The 12399-nt window shown below is 37.2% G+C and overlaps 1 protein-coding gene across 4 annotated transcripts in view; it reads left to right on the top strand.

Moving 5' to 3' along the window:
* CNTN4 (contactin 4) overlaps positions 1 to 12399 on the top strand; it is a gene marked incomplete at both ends in the record, with an annotated part of 500648 nt that overhangs the window by 452396 nt on the left and 35853 nt on the right. The window lies entirely within an intron of this gene.

The following is a 12399-nucleotide window of genomic DNA, read 5'->3' as shown; positions in this document are numbered from 1 at the left end:
AAACTCAGGTCACCAGGCTTGCTGTTCAATGCCTTTACCTGCTCACTCATCTTCCCAGCCCCATTTTGATTTGATTTTTATGTGAGAATAACCCACTGAGTTTAATTAAGGTTGCTTCCATGAGCATGGTTGGGAGTTATTTCTCATAAACTGTTTTATGTTTTTCTATTTTAATATCTCAAAGGCCAATAAATGGAATTCTGCTCCATAAGAGACAGCCTGTTCCTGTTTTTCTGACTAACTATTGCCTACCTATCTCCCTCTTGTGACTGTCCTTTACTATGAGTGTACTGTGTTTGGTGTGTTTGTGGTAGAAGGCCCCGTGCTCTTTCTCCATGTCTGTGTGGTCAGTGTCTGTGTCTCTGCATCTTTTCAGCCAGCTTTCTTGCTGCTCCTCCCCTTCTACTATCCTTTATATTTATTAAATGGAAACTTTTAAATGTTTGACATATCTTCAGATCTTTATGTCTCCTCCACCTAATTTTAAAAACATGAAAAGTTGTAACATCGCTCAGAAAAGAAACTGAATTAAGTTGCTTTGTACTGCTCTGACCTTCCATTGATTTTGTTTTCTTTTTGGGTCAGTAATTCTCAATGAAAAGAAAACTTCCTCTTCTTCTGGTGTGGGCACCTATACTCTTGTGCAGTGACCCACAAACCTACTCCAGAGAGTTGCCCAGGCTTACAAGAGCATTTCACAGTAATTGGCATCTTCTCAAAATTTAGAACATTACAGAGCCTTAACCAAGAAATCTACTGATTTCCATTCTCCATCAAGTTTCTAGAAAGCATACACAGTGTCTGCTCTAAAGCAGAGAGCACAACAGGAAGGAGAGTCTGATAAGCACAGTCCATGATCCCTTGTCCAGCATGCATCCAGAAGGGCCATTCCAGCTACCCCCAGGAGCTGAGGAGCTGTTAATAGCTGATTTCTTTTGATAAGATCCCAGAATAAGATTCATTGAGAATTACAGACAAGCCCCCAAGATAAACTCACTGGAGTGGACGTGACTGCTGGGGTGGTGTTGGTCTGGTCAGGATTCTGTGTAGCAGGAAGCTTTAGGAATCAATCTCACCATGCCAAATAAACGAAAGCCAGCTACTAATGCCCACCAGGGAATTAATAGCCTCCATCTTGAGCTCTGTGAGTTCCTCACTGTCCTCTTCTCATTTCTATAAGCACACACTGACATGTGCTTTTGAATGGAAGTGTTACCACCTCTTTTCCTGAGACCTTAAACTGCAGAAACTAAAAACAAGCAGAAAATTGCTGACAGGGGCAGGCTAAACAGATGTGAGGGCCATGCACTCATTCTGTGAGGCTGTAGCACCATCTACTGTCTGAGATATTAATCGTTCCTTTACACTGAAGCCTGTGTGTGAAGCATGGGTGCTCAAGTGTTACTTTGCTTGTAGGCAAGCCAAAAGCTTTGTCTTCAAATTCATTGTTATTGTCTCAAGAAATACCTGCCATTTCCTGTGGAGTCTAGCAAAGTGCTCTCCTGTTTCGTGTGAGTAGATGCGATGCAGCAAATGCCCCTCAAAAGCAAGATTGTATTTCTTTAATCAGCAAAGACCTTATTGTGCTTTACTTTTGTGTTGCTTATGTTGTGACTCATTCTATCTCATTGACAGTAATGAGACTCCTTGGAGACCCCTTTGCCCGGTGACTCATGAGGGAATTACTCATGTGTAGTCAGTGAAAGATACATTTTCTGAACAGAAACTCCTTCATGAACAGAAAAAAACAATCTAATCATTACTTGATGTCAATGTGTATGAATCATTTTTTAATGTCCATTACAATTGAAGGGATGTCATGAAGTGGTTCTAATTATACTTTAACTTAAAGATGTTCCTTATTTAATTTGCCATTGAGAAGCATTTTTGGCAATCCTTTTAGATTGTCATTTCTTTTAAACCATAAAGGAAGCTTCAAAATGAAAATGTCAAACTGAGATGATAAATTTAGCCAATTCTCCACCCAACTTCTGGTTCCATACTTGCAAATCTGATTTAAGCGTATTCTTATTGATTGTAGAAGCTTGGACACTTTCAGAAAATTCTTTGCATTTAGAAAGGTATCCCAGGAGAGAGATTCCAACACTGTGCAAATCTAAAACCAAGAGGTTTGCTTTCCTTGGTGGCATGCAAGAATAAGCGTAAGTGGGTGGAGTACGAATGATTTTTAGACATGTTCTAACTCGTTCTTAAAAACCAACAACTTAATACCAGTAGTTGAGCCAAGACTTGAGAGACAATCAACTGTGTTGGGGTGTTATTTGAAAATTTCTTGTAACTAAGGAGGCACTCTCTGTTACATGTCGGAACCAGGAAAATTACCGAGGTTATCACTGACCTTGATAATCACAAGAGTGATTGCTGAACAACAAACTTGCCACCCTCGGTTGGCTTGTAACACTTCTATTCCTGTCAGTAACTCTATTAAACAGCTCTCTTTTGTATTTATTCTCTCAGCTCCTTGATAATAGACCATAAGGATTCTCTTAGAGGTGATTTATAAATTGCTTTCCAAAGAAGCCTCCAGTTTTTACTCGGGATGATTGAGGTGTTTTCTTTTATGACATTTATCACATTGCTCAAAAAATCAAGACACCAGTTAAACACCTGGATTCCGGAAAGGGTTTACATACTGCTGCCTTCTGTAGGTCACTAGGTTAAAGAGAGACTGGTAGAACAGCTTCCTACACTTCCCCTCCCCTGGTCCCTGCAATAACTACCATGCAAATGAGGGCAATCCTAATCTTCAAATTTTCTTTCATTCTGGTTCTAGGGAAGCTCCTCTGTGATTTAAATTGGCTTGCCTTATTTCTGTACTTTTGATGCTTATGGTTTGGGAGGAATGGAGCCACTGTTGGAGACAGGCAGAGCTGAGAGAGCATCACTCTAAAGGAGTCTTTAATTAGTTACTACATGCTGAATGAAGGTCATCTAGATTTGTAGGTTGGCTTTGCTCAGATTGAAATAGCTGCCAAAGAAGTACAACTCAGCTATTAAAAACAATGATCATGAAATTCTTAGGCAAATAGGATGAATCTAGAAAATATCATCCTGCATGAGTAACCCAATCACAAAAAAACAAAACAAACAAACAAACAAAAAAACCCACCCATGGTATACACTCACTGGTAAGTGGATAATAGTCCAAAAGCTCAGAATACCCAAGATACAATTCACAGACCACATGAAGCTCAAGAAGAAGGAAGACCAAAGTGCAGATGCTTCAGTTCTTCTTAGAAGGGAAACAAAAATATTCTTAGGAGAAAATATGGAGACAAAGTATGGAGCAGAGACTGAAGGAAAGGCTATTCAGAGACTGTCCCACCTGGGAATCTAGCCCATATACAGCGACCAAATCCAGACAATACTGCTGATGCCAAGAAGTACATGCTAACAGGAGCCTGATATAGCTTTCTCCTGAAAAGCTCTGCCAAAGCCTGACAAATACAAAGTTGGATGCTCACAGTCAGCCATAGAACTGAGAGCAGGGTCCTTAATGGTGGAGTTAGAGAAAGAATTGAAGGAGTTGAAGGAGTTTGCAACCCCATAAGAACAACAATACCAACCAACTAGAGCTCCCAGTGATTAAACCACTATCCAAGAAGTACACATGGAGGAACCCATGGCTCCAGCTGCTTATGTAGCAGAAGATGGCCTTGTTGGGCATCAATGGGAAGAAAAGCCCTTGGCCCTGCCAAGGTTCAATGCCCCAGTGCAGGGGAATGTCAGGTTGAGGACATGGAGTGGTTGGGTGGGTGGGTGAACAGCCTCAAAGAAGCAGGGGCCAAAAGGATGGAATAGGGGACATGTAGGGGAATCCAGAAAAGGGGATAACATTTTAAATATAAATAAAATATATCCAATAAAATCAGTAAGAAAAAAGTACATCAAGAATTGACTTTGGGAAAAGATGAATAAGCAAGTGTAAAGAAAAATAACAATAATTTATTGAAGATATCAAAGGATATATTAAAGTGGGCAGAATGTCCCCAGTGATTACTCTAAGGGAGTACTGAAGACTTTTAAGGTTATTGATATATTGGGGAAGCTGGAAATTAGATTTTACAAAGCCTTTGTGTTGTTTTACATGCTGAGTTCATAATCAAGAGTCATAAATATACCTTCACTTCTGAAGTATTATACAAATCTAATTAATGTATTTGATCTAGGAAAAATTAGACACCCCAAAAATTTAGGTTAATGAATATTTTGAGCTCGAAAATTTTATTTATAATACATTTAATGTGTGTTACATTTGCTATTCATTTATAGATCATAACAATGCTTTCTTTTAGTAAAATACAAATAAGCATTTTGAATACCAACCACATCGTAAATTCATTTTTATTCATGAGATGTAAAACTTAAGGCTATTTTAGTCTCACGTCACATAGTATCCAGTCTCATACATTCTGGGGAGTGCAAGGCTCATACACATAGTTCTACATAATACTTAAATTTCCTTTAGTAGTATATAATTTTGAGTATAGGTATTGTCATTAAAAATAAAAATTTAAATTATGAGATATATTAATTTACATGAGTAAACTAGTGAGTTAATATATTTATGAATACATACAAATTATTGCACTACATATTTCAAACTTACATAATTAGAAGACTAAAATTAAAATATAATAATTTTCATGAACTCAAAAAATTTAGTGGAATAGTTAATTCTGTTTATTCTTTATTATATGTATTGTTAAAGGTCAGTTTTTAAATGGTACCTACTCTCCAATTAGAATTAACTATGTTTTAAGTTTTAGTGTTTGGTGGTATATTTTATTCTATTTTCCTTCTTATGTGGATGTGTATAAACATGCATTCACGCATTATGCATGTTCTCAAGTGCATGGATGCACATGTTTGCAAGAACACATGTGTGCATGTGTGTATTAAGGCTCCAGATTGATATTGAGAATTTCCTTTGGTTATTCTCCACCTTATTATCTGAGGTAGGGTCTTTCAGTTTAACCCAGCACTTGCTGATATAGCTAGTCTGACTAGTTAACTTGCTTCAAGGATCCTCATCTTTGTATGTTGAAAGTCATGGAGCTGCTCCCCCCACCTAACTATATGTGGATATTGTGGATCCAAATAATAGTCCTCATACTTGTGGAGCAAGCACACTAGCAGATGAGCCATTTTTTTAACCCCTGATATGATGTGTTTTGAATATTTTATGCTAAATAATATTTAAACTAAGCAGCCTTCCCTTCTTTTCCTTTCCTAGTACATAAAAAAAAAAAAAAAAAAAAAAAAGTCAGAATGCTTTACCATTAAGGATGATCAGATGGGTTGGAGAATTTTGTGGACTAGTGAGCCTGTGGGCCCAGAATCTAGGACAAAAACTGGTCATGGATATATGCAGAATGTTGTAGAAAAGGTAGAGAGCAAGGTTGAGGGGTTAATAATATTAAGGACAACACACAAAAGAAACAAGAGGATAAAGAATTGTTTGTAGAATAGGATATGTTTAAAGCTATAAATACTTATATGTGTGCACTTGTGTATGTATGTGGAGAGGGCATGTGGGGGGGCATTGTGTAAGATGACGTCAGTAACTATAAACATGTTGAGTGTTGCTAACTGAGTTTCTCAAAAATATATTCAACTTAAAAACACCAGAGTTCCTTGGAGATGTGATTGATTCTGGGGATATAAAACAGGAAAAGTAAGATAAGCCTAGCGCTGGGGAGCACGTGCTGTGAAAGCATAAGGACATGATTTCAATCCCCACCACACATGTCAGAGAGCAATACTGGATATGCCCACATGTGTATGTGCCGGTTACCCATCACAGCCTAGCTGAAAAATAAACTTTAACCCTCATTCTCTCCCTCTCTCCCTGTATCTTCCTGTCTCTCCCTCCCTCCCTTCCCCCCTCTCTCTCCCTCTCTCTTTTCCTCTCTTTCTCCCTCTTTCTCCCTCTCTCTCTTTCCCTTTCTTTCTTCCTCCCTCCCTCCCTCCCCCTCCCTCCCTCTCTCTTTATCTATCTATCTATCTATCTATCTATCTATCTATCTATCTATCTATCTCTTTTCCTCCCTTTCTCTCTCTCTCTCTCTCTCTCTCTCTCTCTCTCTCTCTCTCTCTCCCTCCCTCCTTCCCTCCCTCCCTCCCTCCCTCCTTCCTTCCCTCCCTCCCCTCTCTCTCCCTTCCTCCCCCCTCTCTCCTCTTCTATGTTTATGTGTGTGTTTGTGCATTGAACAATCATAAATGAAAGGTCTAGAACATCCTTTAGGAACAGAATGTAACAAAACGTTGAGTGATAAAATGCCAACAGAATAGAGACCTCCCAACCTCAAAGGATTCCATTAGCCAAAATGGTGAGTTTTTAAGCATTAAAACCATGAGAGAAATACCCTATAAACTGTTGAATAAAAGAAATCCTGACTTGTTGTCGATATCTGTGATGGAACAGAGAGATCACATCAGAAAGACAAGAATGCTTTTCCCTAGAGGAGAATGTTACCTGGTATATGTACATAATTTAACAGCCATCATAGAAGAAATTGCTATAGGCAGGAATTTTCTGTATAAACACAGAATACCTTCCCACAAACTACCCATCAGTCACACACAGGAAAGTGGTAAAGGTGGGGAAGCCAAGCAGACACCATTGTGTAGTTGGTGCTTATGGAAGGAGAAAACCAGAAAGTATGAGATACAACAGACCTTGTGCAGCTTCACTACACATCAACATCCATTTCTGATGTCCTTCTATCTATTTGAATACCTTTCTAAAAGAAGATTCATGATGCACACAGGAAACCCACTTTCCTGTTAGAAAAATCCAATAATTTGAAAGCCCTTCTTTATGCAGAACTAGAATAGTGCTGTTGCTCTTTCCTTTCTACTGTGGGCAAATACAAAATAGACAACTAAGCTTCTGCTTGTAAACCAATCATGGGTTTGAAAGCTACTATCACACCTCTCTTGATATCTGTTTCTTGTACTGAACACTCTTGGTGATTTACTGTTTAAATGTATTAGGTCTTTCAATAGTGCAGGTGCACTAATCTGCCAGTGAATCCAAAAGACAGTAGTGGTTAGCTGTGCCCAGACTAATGCAAAATGCAGCTGGATTATTACCTCCTCAAATTGAAATAACACAAGCAATGAGTGCAGCCTAAGATTGCATTAGCTTTCCTTGGCAGTTACATGGATACCTCACATACTGAAATATTCATCTTGTCTTAGTACACTGCCAATAATACATCGTGGGGTTGCTAATTTCCAAAAGTGTAGCTTTTTGCTATTATCCAAGTTAAGTTTCCTTCCAGATTAAAAAAAAAAAAAAAGAAAATAAAAACATGATACAGCCAGAGTCACTGAGATTCTTGATGTTCATTTAATATTTAGGGCATCCTTTTTGATACACATCTAACCAAGAACTGATAAATTAGTTTATCCAGCATTGATTTTACTTTTATTGAAGAATAGGGGCCAACTGCAGAGTGCTGAAGATTACCCACAAGCATGTGACCCCCAGGATTATTATCATCATTTATCAAAAGATTTCGCTGTGGCATTTAGCTACTATTAAAAGCAGTTCTCTGTACATTTTCCCTTACGTCATTAAAAGTAAACTAGCTATTAGCTCTTTGGCAAGTTGCAAGCCTTTAAAGAGTCCCATACTTTTTAAAGCTCCCTTCTAAAAAAGAAATAAAAATATAAAAAGAAAAGACACAGTGCTAACAAACCAAATCATCACAACCATCAAATTAGGAAATTTGCTCACAAGTGAGTCACAATGAGTAAGCACACACACAATCACACATACTCACACACATACAATCACACACACACACATACATACACACTCATACACACACATACATACACACTCATACACACACACACAAACACACACAAACACACACACACACACACTTCCTTAATAAGCACTAAGATAATATCTTAGCATTAACATTGATGTGAAGAGAAATTCTAAAGCAAAGTGGAAGACATGATATGCAGAAAACAACATCAAAACTAGACTCATTTGGCTTGAGGAGATGGCTCAGTGGGTGAATTGTTTTTGTTTTGTTTTTTTTTGTTTTTGTTTTTTTGGGGTTTTTTTCTTTTTTTTTTTTTTTGCAAATATGAGAATCTCAACTCAAGTAACAGAACACACATAAATCTGTATATGTGTTCTGTATCTGTAGTTCCAGAATTCCTACCATGTGACAGGGTGTGAAGATAAAAGACATCTCAGAGGCTCCCCAGCCAGCCATGCAGATGTGTGCAGATGAACAACAAAGGGCTCTGTATCAAGCAGGGCAGAGAGCAAGGACCGGCACACAGAGTAACCCTTTTACCTCTGTATGTGCACGAAGTATGTGCATGCCTGTACTCATGGAAAGACACATTAACAGTTTTAAATGGAATTATTTTCTCAAAGGATAATCGTTTTTAAATAGTGTATATTCACTGTAAAACGATTAATTTTATTGTGGTATTTTTATACATGTGCATCATGAGAATTGGTAATATTTAATCACTATTACCCTCTCATGCCCTTCCCTGACTTTTTAATGCTTCCCTTCCTTTCCACAACATGTCATTATATATATATATATATATATATATATATATATATATATATATATATGTGTGTGTGTGTGTGTGTGTGTGTGTGTGTGTGTGTGTGTGTGTGCGTGTATCACATATTGTTATATATTTTGAGTTTTTATAAATATATATATATATATGTATATATTCTCAATATGTTGTTTGAATATAATATTTAAATACAATATTTGAGAATATACACATATGTATATATACATATAATATATTATATGTATATATGTAAAGAGGAGGGTCACTATAGCTCTGCCTGGAATTCACCATGTAGACAAAGCTGACCTTGAACTTATAGAGACCTTCCTGCTTCTGCTTCCTGGTTGCTGAGACTAAAGAAGTGCACCAACATGCCCAATCTTCTATATATTACTGTTATTAAATCTAAATTTTATACACAAGGAACAACATGTGGATAATTGTCTTTCTGAGGCTAGATTATGTCACTTAACATGTTGGTTTCTGGTTTTTATCCATTTCTCTTTGAATAATGTCATTTCATCTTGATTTTATGGCCAATTAAAACTCCATACCTTAGGCATAATTTCAATGTATGCTATCAAACCTCTAAAATAATTAAGTACTGACAAAAATGTATTCATATAGTGTTATGCCAAATGCCTTTAAAAATCTGTATATGTATCCCTCTTTTTTAAAATAAAGTTGTAAGAGAGAAGAAAAAAAATTCCATACCTTTTCTTTATTTCCTCCCTGTTCATTTGCTGATGGACATCGGGATGATTTTATAATCTGGTTGTTGTGGGTAATGCTACAATAACCATGACTGTATGGCTATCTCTTTTGTATAACCAAAACCACTTGTCTCAACAGACAATATCTTTAATTCCACATACCGTTTTAACCATCATCAAGCAAGTAGAGAAAATGTCTTGGATATGTCTTATCATGTACATACCCTATCTAATTGTCTAGTGATTAACTGTTCCTTGTGGTTGTTAAACTCTTTTAGACAAAGCAGTTAGTTTATCTAAAAAAACACTGCAGAAAATAAAATAATTTCCATGAACTCTTAATAGCTCAAGCGGCTTTGTTGCTCTCCATGGTGGAAACAGGAAACAAGCACAGAGGGATGCTGGAGGATGCTGTTGGTCCTACTTACTGTTGTCACTCAATAGCCTTACTAGGGACCAGATTCAAACAGCATCATGGGTTGTAATTGCGTCTGAGAGTTCTGTGCACAGAACACTAGTGAGAGTGACTTGTCAAAATAAAAGTCGTAAATACAGGCCCATCATGATCATGACGAATTAAAGCCAAAAAAAGCGAGACAGTTTGTTTCCACAAGAAGACATCTGTTTACTTGTGCACAGAGGTTGTATTCAAATTTAAGAAAATTAATCAAGCAAAAGCATCAGAATTCATAACACAGTAAATGAGACTGCTGAAGAACACTGATAAAAACCAAGGACCTAATGAGGTTTTCAAGCTCCTTAGTTTAATCTTCTCTGGTCCCAGGGAGACCTCTCTGGTATGTGGACATGCACGACTTACTCTGCATTGATTGTTGCTACTTCAGAGCTCAGAGCATGAATTGGCAACAAACACTAAATTAATGAATTAGCTGTTGTCAGTATTACAACTTGGCCAGCATGATCCTTTGTGTGAGAAACCCCTCTGGTCCTTAGTTAACAGGCATTAGATTTCATTAATAAAAAAAAAAAAAAAAGAAAAAAAAAAAAACTTCCTGAGATCCCTGAATGTGCTGGGAAGGCGGCTCAGTGCTATAAGGTATACAAAGCCATGTATTCACTGTTCATCACAAAAGAAGAGAAGTTAAATCAAGAAAAAAACACAATTTCCAATGCCTATAGATTGAGCTGTGTGTGAAGACTCTTTGCTGATAACCCAAATGTTGTCAGGGAATAGTCTGGCCATTTGCCTCTACTCTCCTAAGTTTGCTGTGTAATGCTTACCACTTGAGGGGACATTTAAGGCGTCACTGGCTATTACCTTCCTGTAGCTAGAAGTTGATTACTGTTTCAGTACTGTATGCATCCTGCGGCAGAAATTCTTAGAATGTTTTCTGTGCATAAATATTTTTTCAGTTGGCTCTGACAGATGCAGACAGATACAGCCAAGCATTGGACTGAGATCAGAGAAGGAGAGTTAGGGGAAGGACTGAAGGAGCTGTAGAGGATTTCAAGGCCATAGGAAGAATAATTATTAGTTACCAGATCCAACTAAGCCACCAACCAAATAGCATACATGGGCTAGTCCATAGCCCCCAGCATATATGTATCATAGGACTGCCTTGTTTGGCCACAGTGGGAGGGGATGTGCCTTATTCTGTAGAATCTGGATACCCCAGGGAAGGGAGATGCTGGTCAGGGTGAAGTAGGGGTAGGTAGGTGAGTGGGTAGAGGAGCACCTTCTCAGAAGCAAAGTGGTTGGGGAGAGGGATGGCATGAAGAACTACAGAGGGGAGACTGGGAAGCAAGCAACATTTGAAATGTAAATGAGTAAACTAATTTAATAAAATAAGAAAGAAAGGAAGGAAGAAGAAAGGAAGGGAGGGAGGGAGGGAGCAAGGAAAGAAAGAAAGAAAGAAAGAAAGAAAGAAAGAAAGAAAGAAAGAAAGAAAGAAAGAAAGAAAGAAAGTAGGGAAGGAAGAAAAAAAGATCACCATATCAACTACACCCTTCTGTTCTAGGTTCTACACTGCCACATAAACTGTGTTGTGTATTTGTTTTTATTCTCAGAAATTTTTTACTTCAAACAAAGTTTACATATTTTTATAATAAAATTTTCAAATATAATCAGAGTGATAAAAATACACCATACTACATTTTGTTAAACTTTCTTTACATAAACTTGAACAACCAATAAACAAAGGCAATAAGTTACAGATGCCTTTTAGTTAACACAGTAGTGGATGCTTTTTAAGAAGGAAAGTGTTGACCATCACATTCCTGCTAATAGTCCCCATTCACACAGCCAGGATGCAGGCTGAGGAAGGTTTCATTATTAGCTGAAGTAGATAAGATGTGCCAACTTTATCATTGTTAACCATGATATTAACATAACAATTGAATCTCATATCACAGCTAAATAAAAATGCTTGATTCTAATTAAGTATGATATTTTTTACTTTTTTATTGAAAAACTTTATTTTAAAAAACAAAGATAAATGTACAGATTTTAAGCATTTTTGCATAAAGGTATACGAATATATTTTTTAAGGTTGTAATTAAGTATTTGTGCATACATATACATACACATATGTATATATGGAACCATAATATAGGAAAAGAGGCTATTAATTTGAGGGGATAGGAGAGAAACTGGGAGGGGCTGGAGGGAAGGAAGGGGATGTGATACAGTTCTATATTAATTAAAATATATTCTTTTATTTTGTTTTTTCTTTCTTTCTTTTTTTTTTTTCTTGAACTCCACACAGTCTGTGACTTGTTTCTGGGGTATTCAGAGTTTTCTGGGGTTAGTATCCCATTATCAGTGAGTGCATATTATGTCTGATCTTTTGTGACTGGGTTATCTCACTCAGGATGATATTCTCTAGATGCATCCATTTTCTTAGGAATTTAGTTAAGTCATTGTTTCTCATAGCTGAGTAGTACTCCATTGCATAAATGTACCACAATTTTTGTATCCATTCATCTACTGAAGGACATCTGGGTTCTTTCCAGCTTCTGGCTATTATAAATAGAGCTGCTATGAACATTGTGGTGCATGTATTTTTGTTGTATGTTGGAGCATCTCTGTAAGGGTAAAGACACTGTCAAGAAAACAAAACGGCAGCCAACAGAG

Source organism: Micromys minutus (assembly GCF_963924665.1).
Source record: "Micromys minutus genome assembly, chromosome: 3".
Lineage (NCBI taxonomy): Eukaryota > Metazoa > Chordata > Mammalia > Rodentia > Muridae > Micromys > Micromys minutus.
This window is presented reverse-complemented; position numbering and strand designations above follow the sequence as displayed.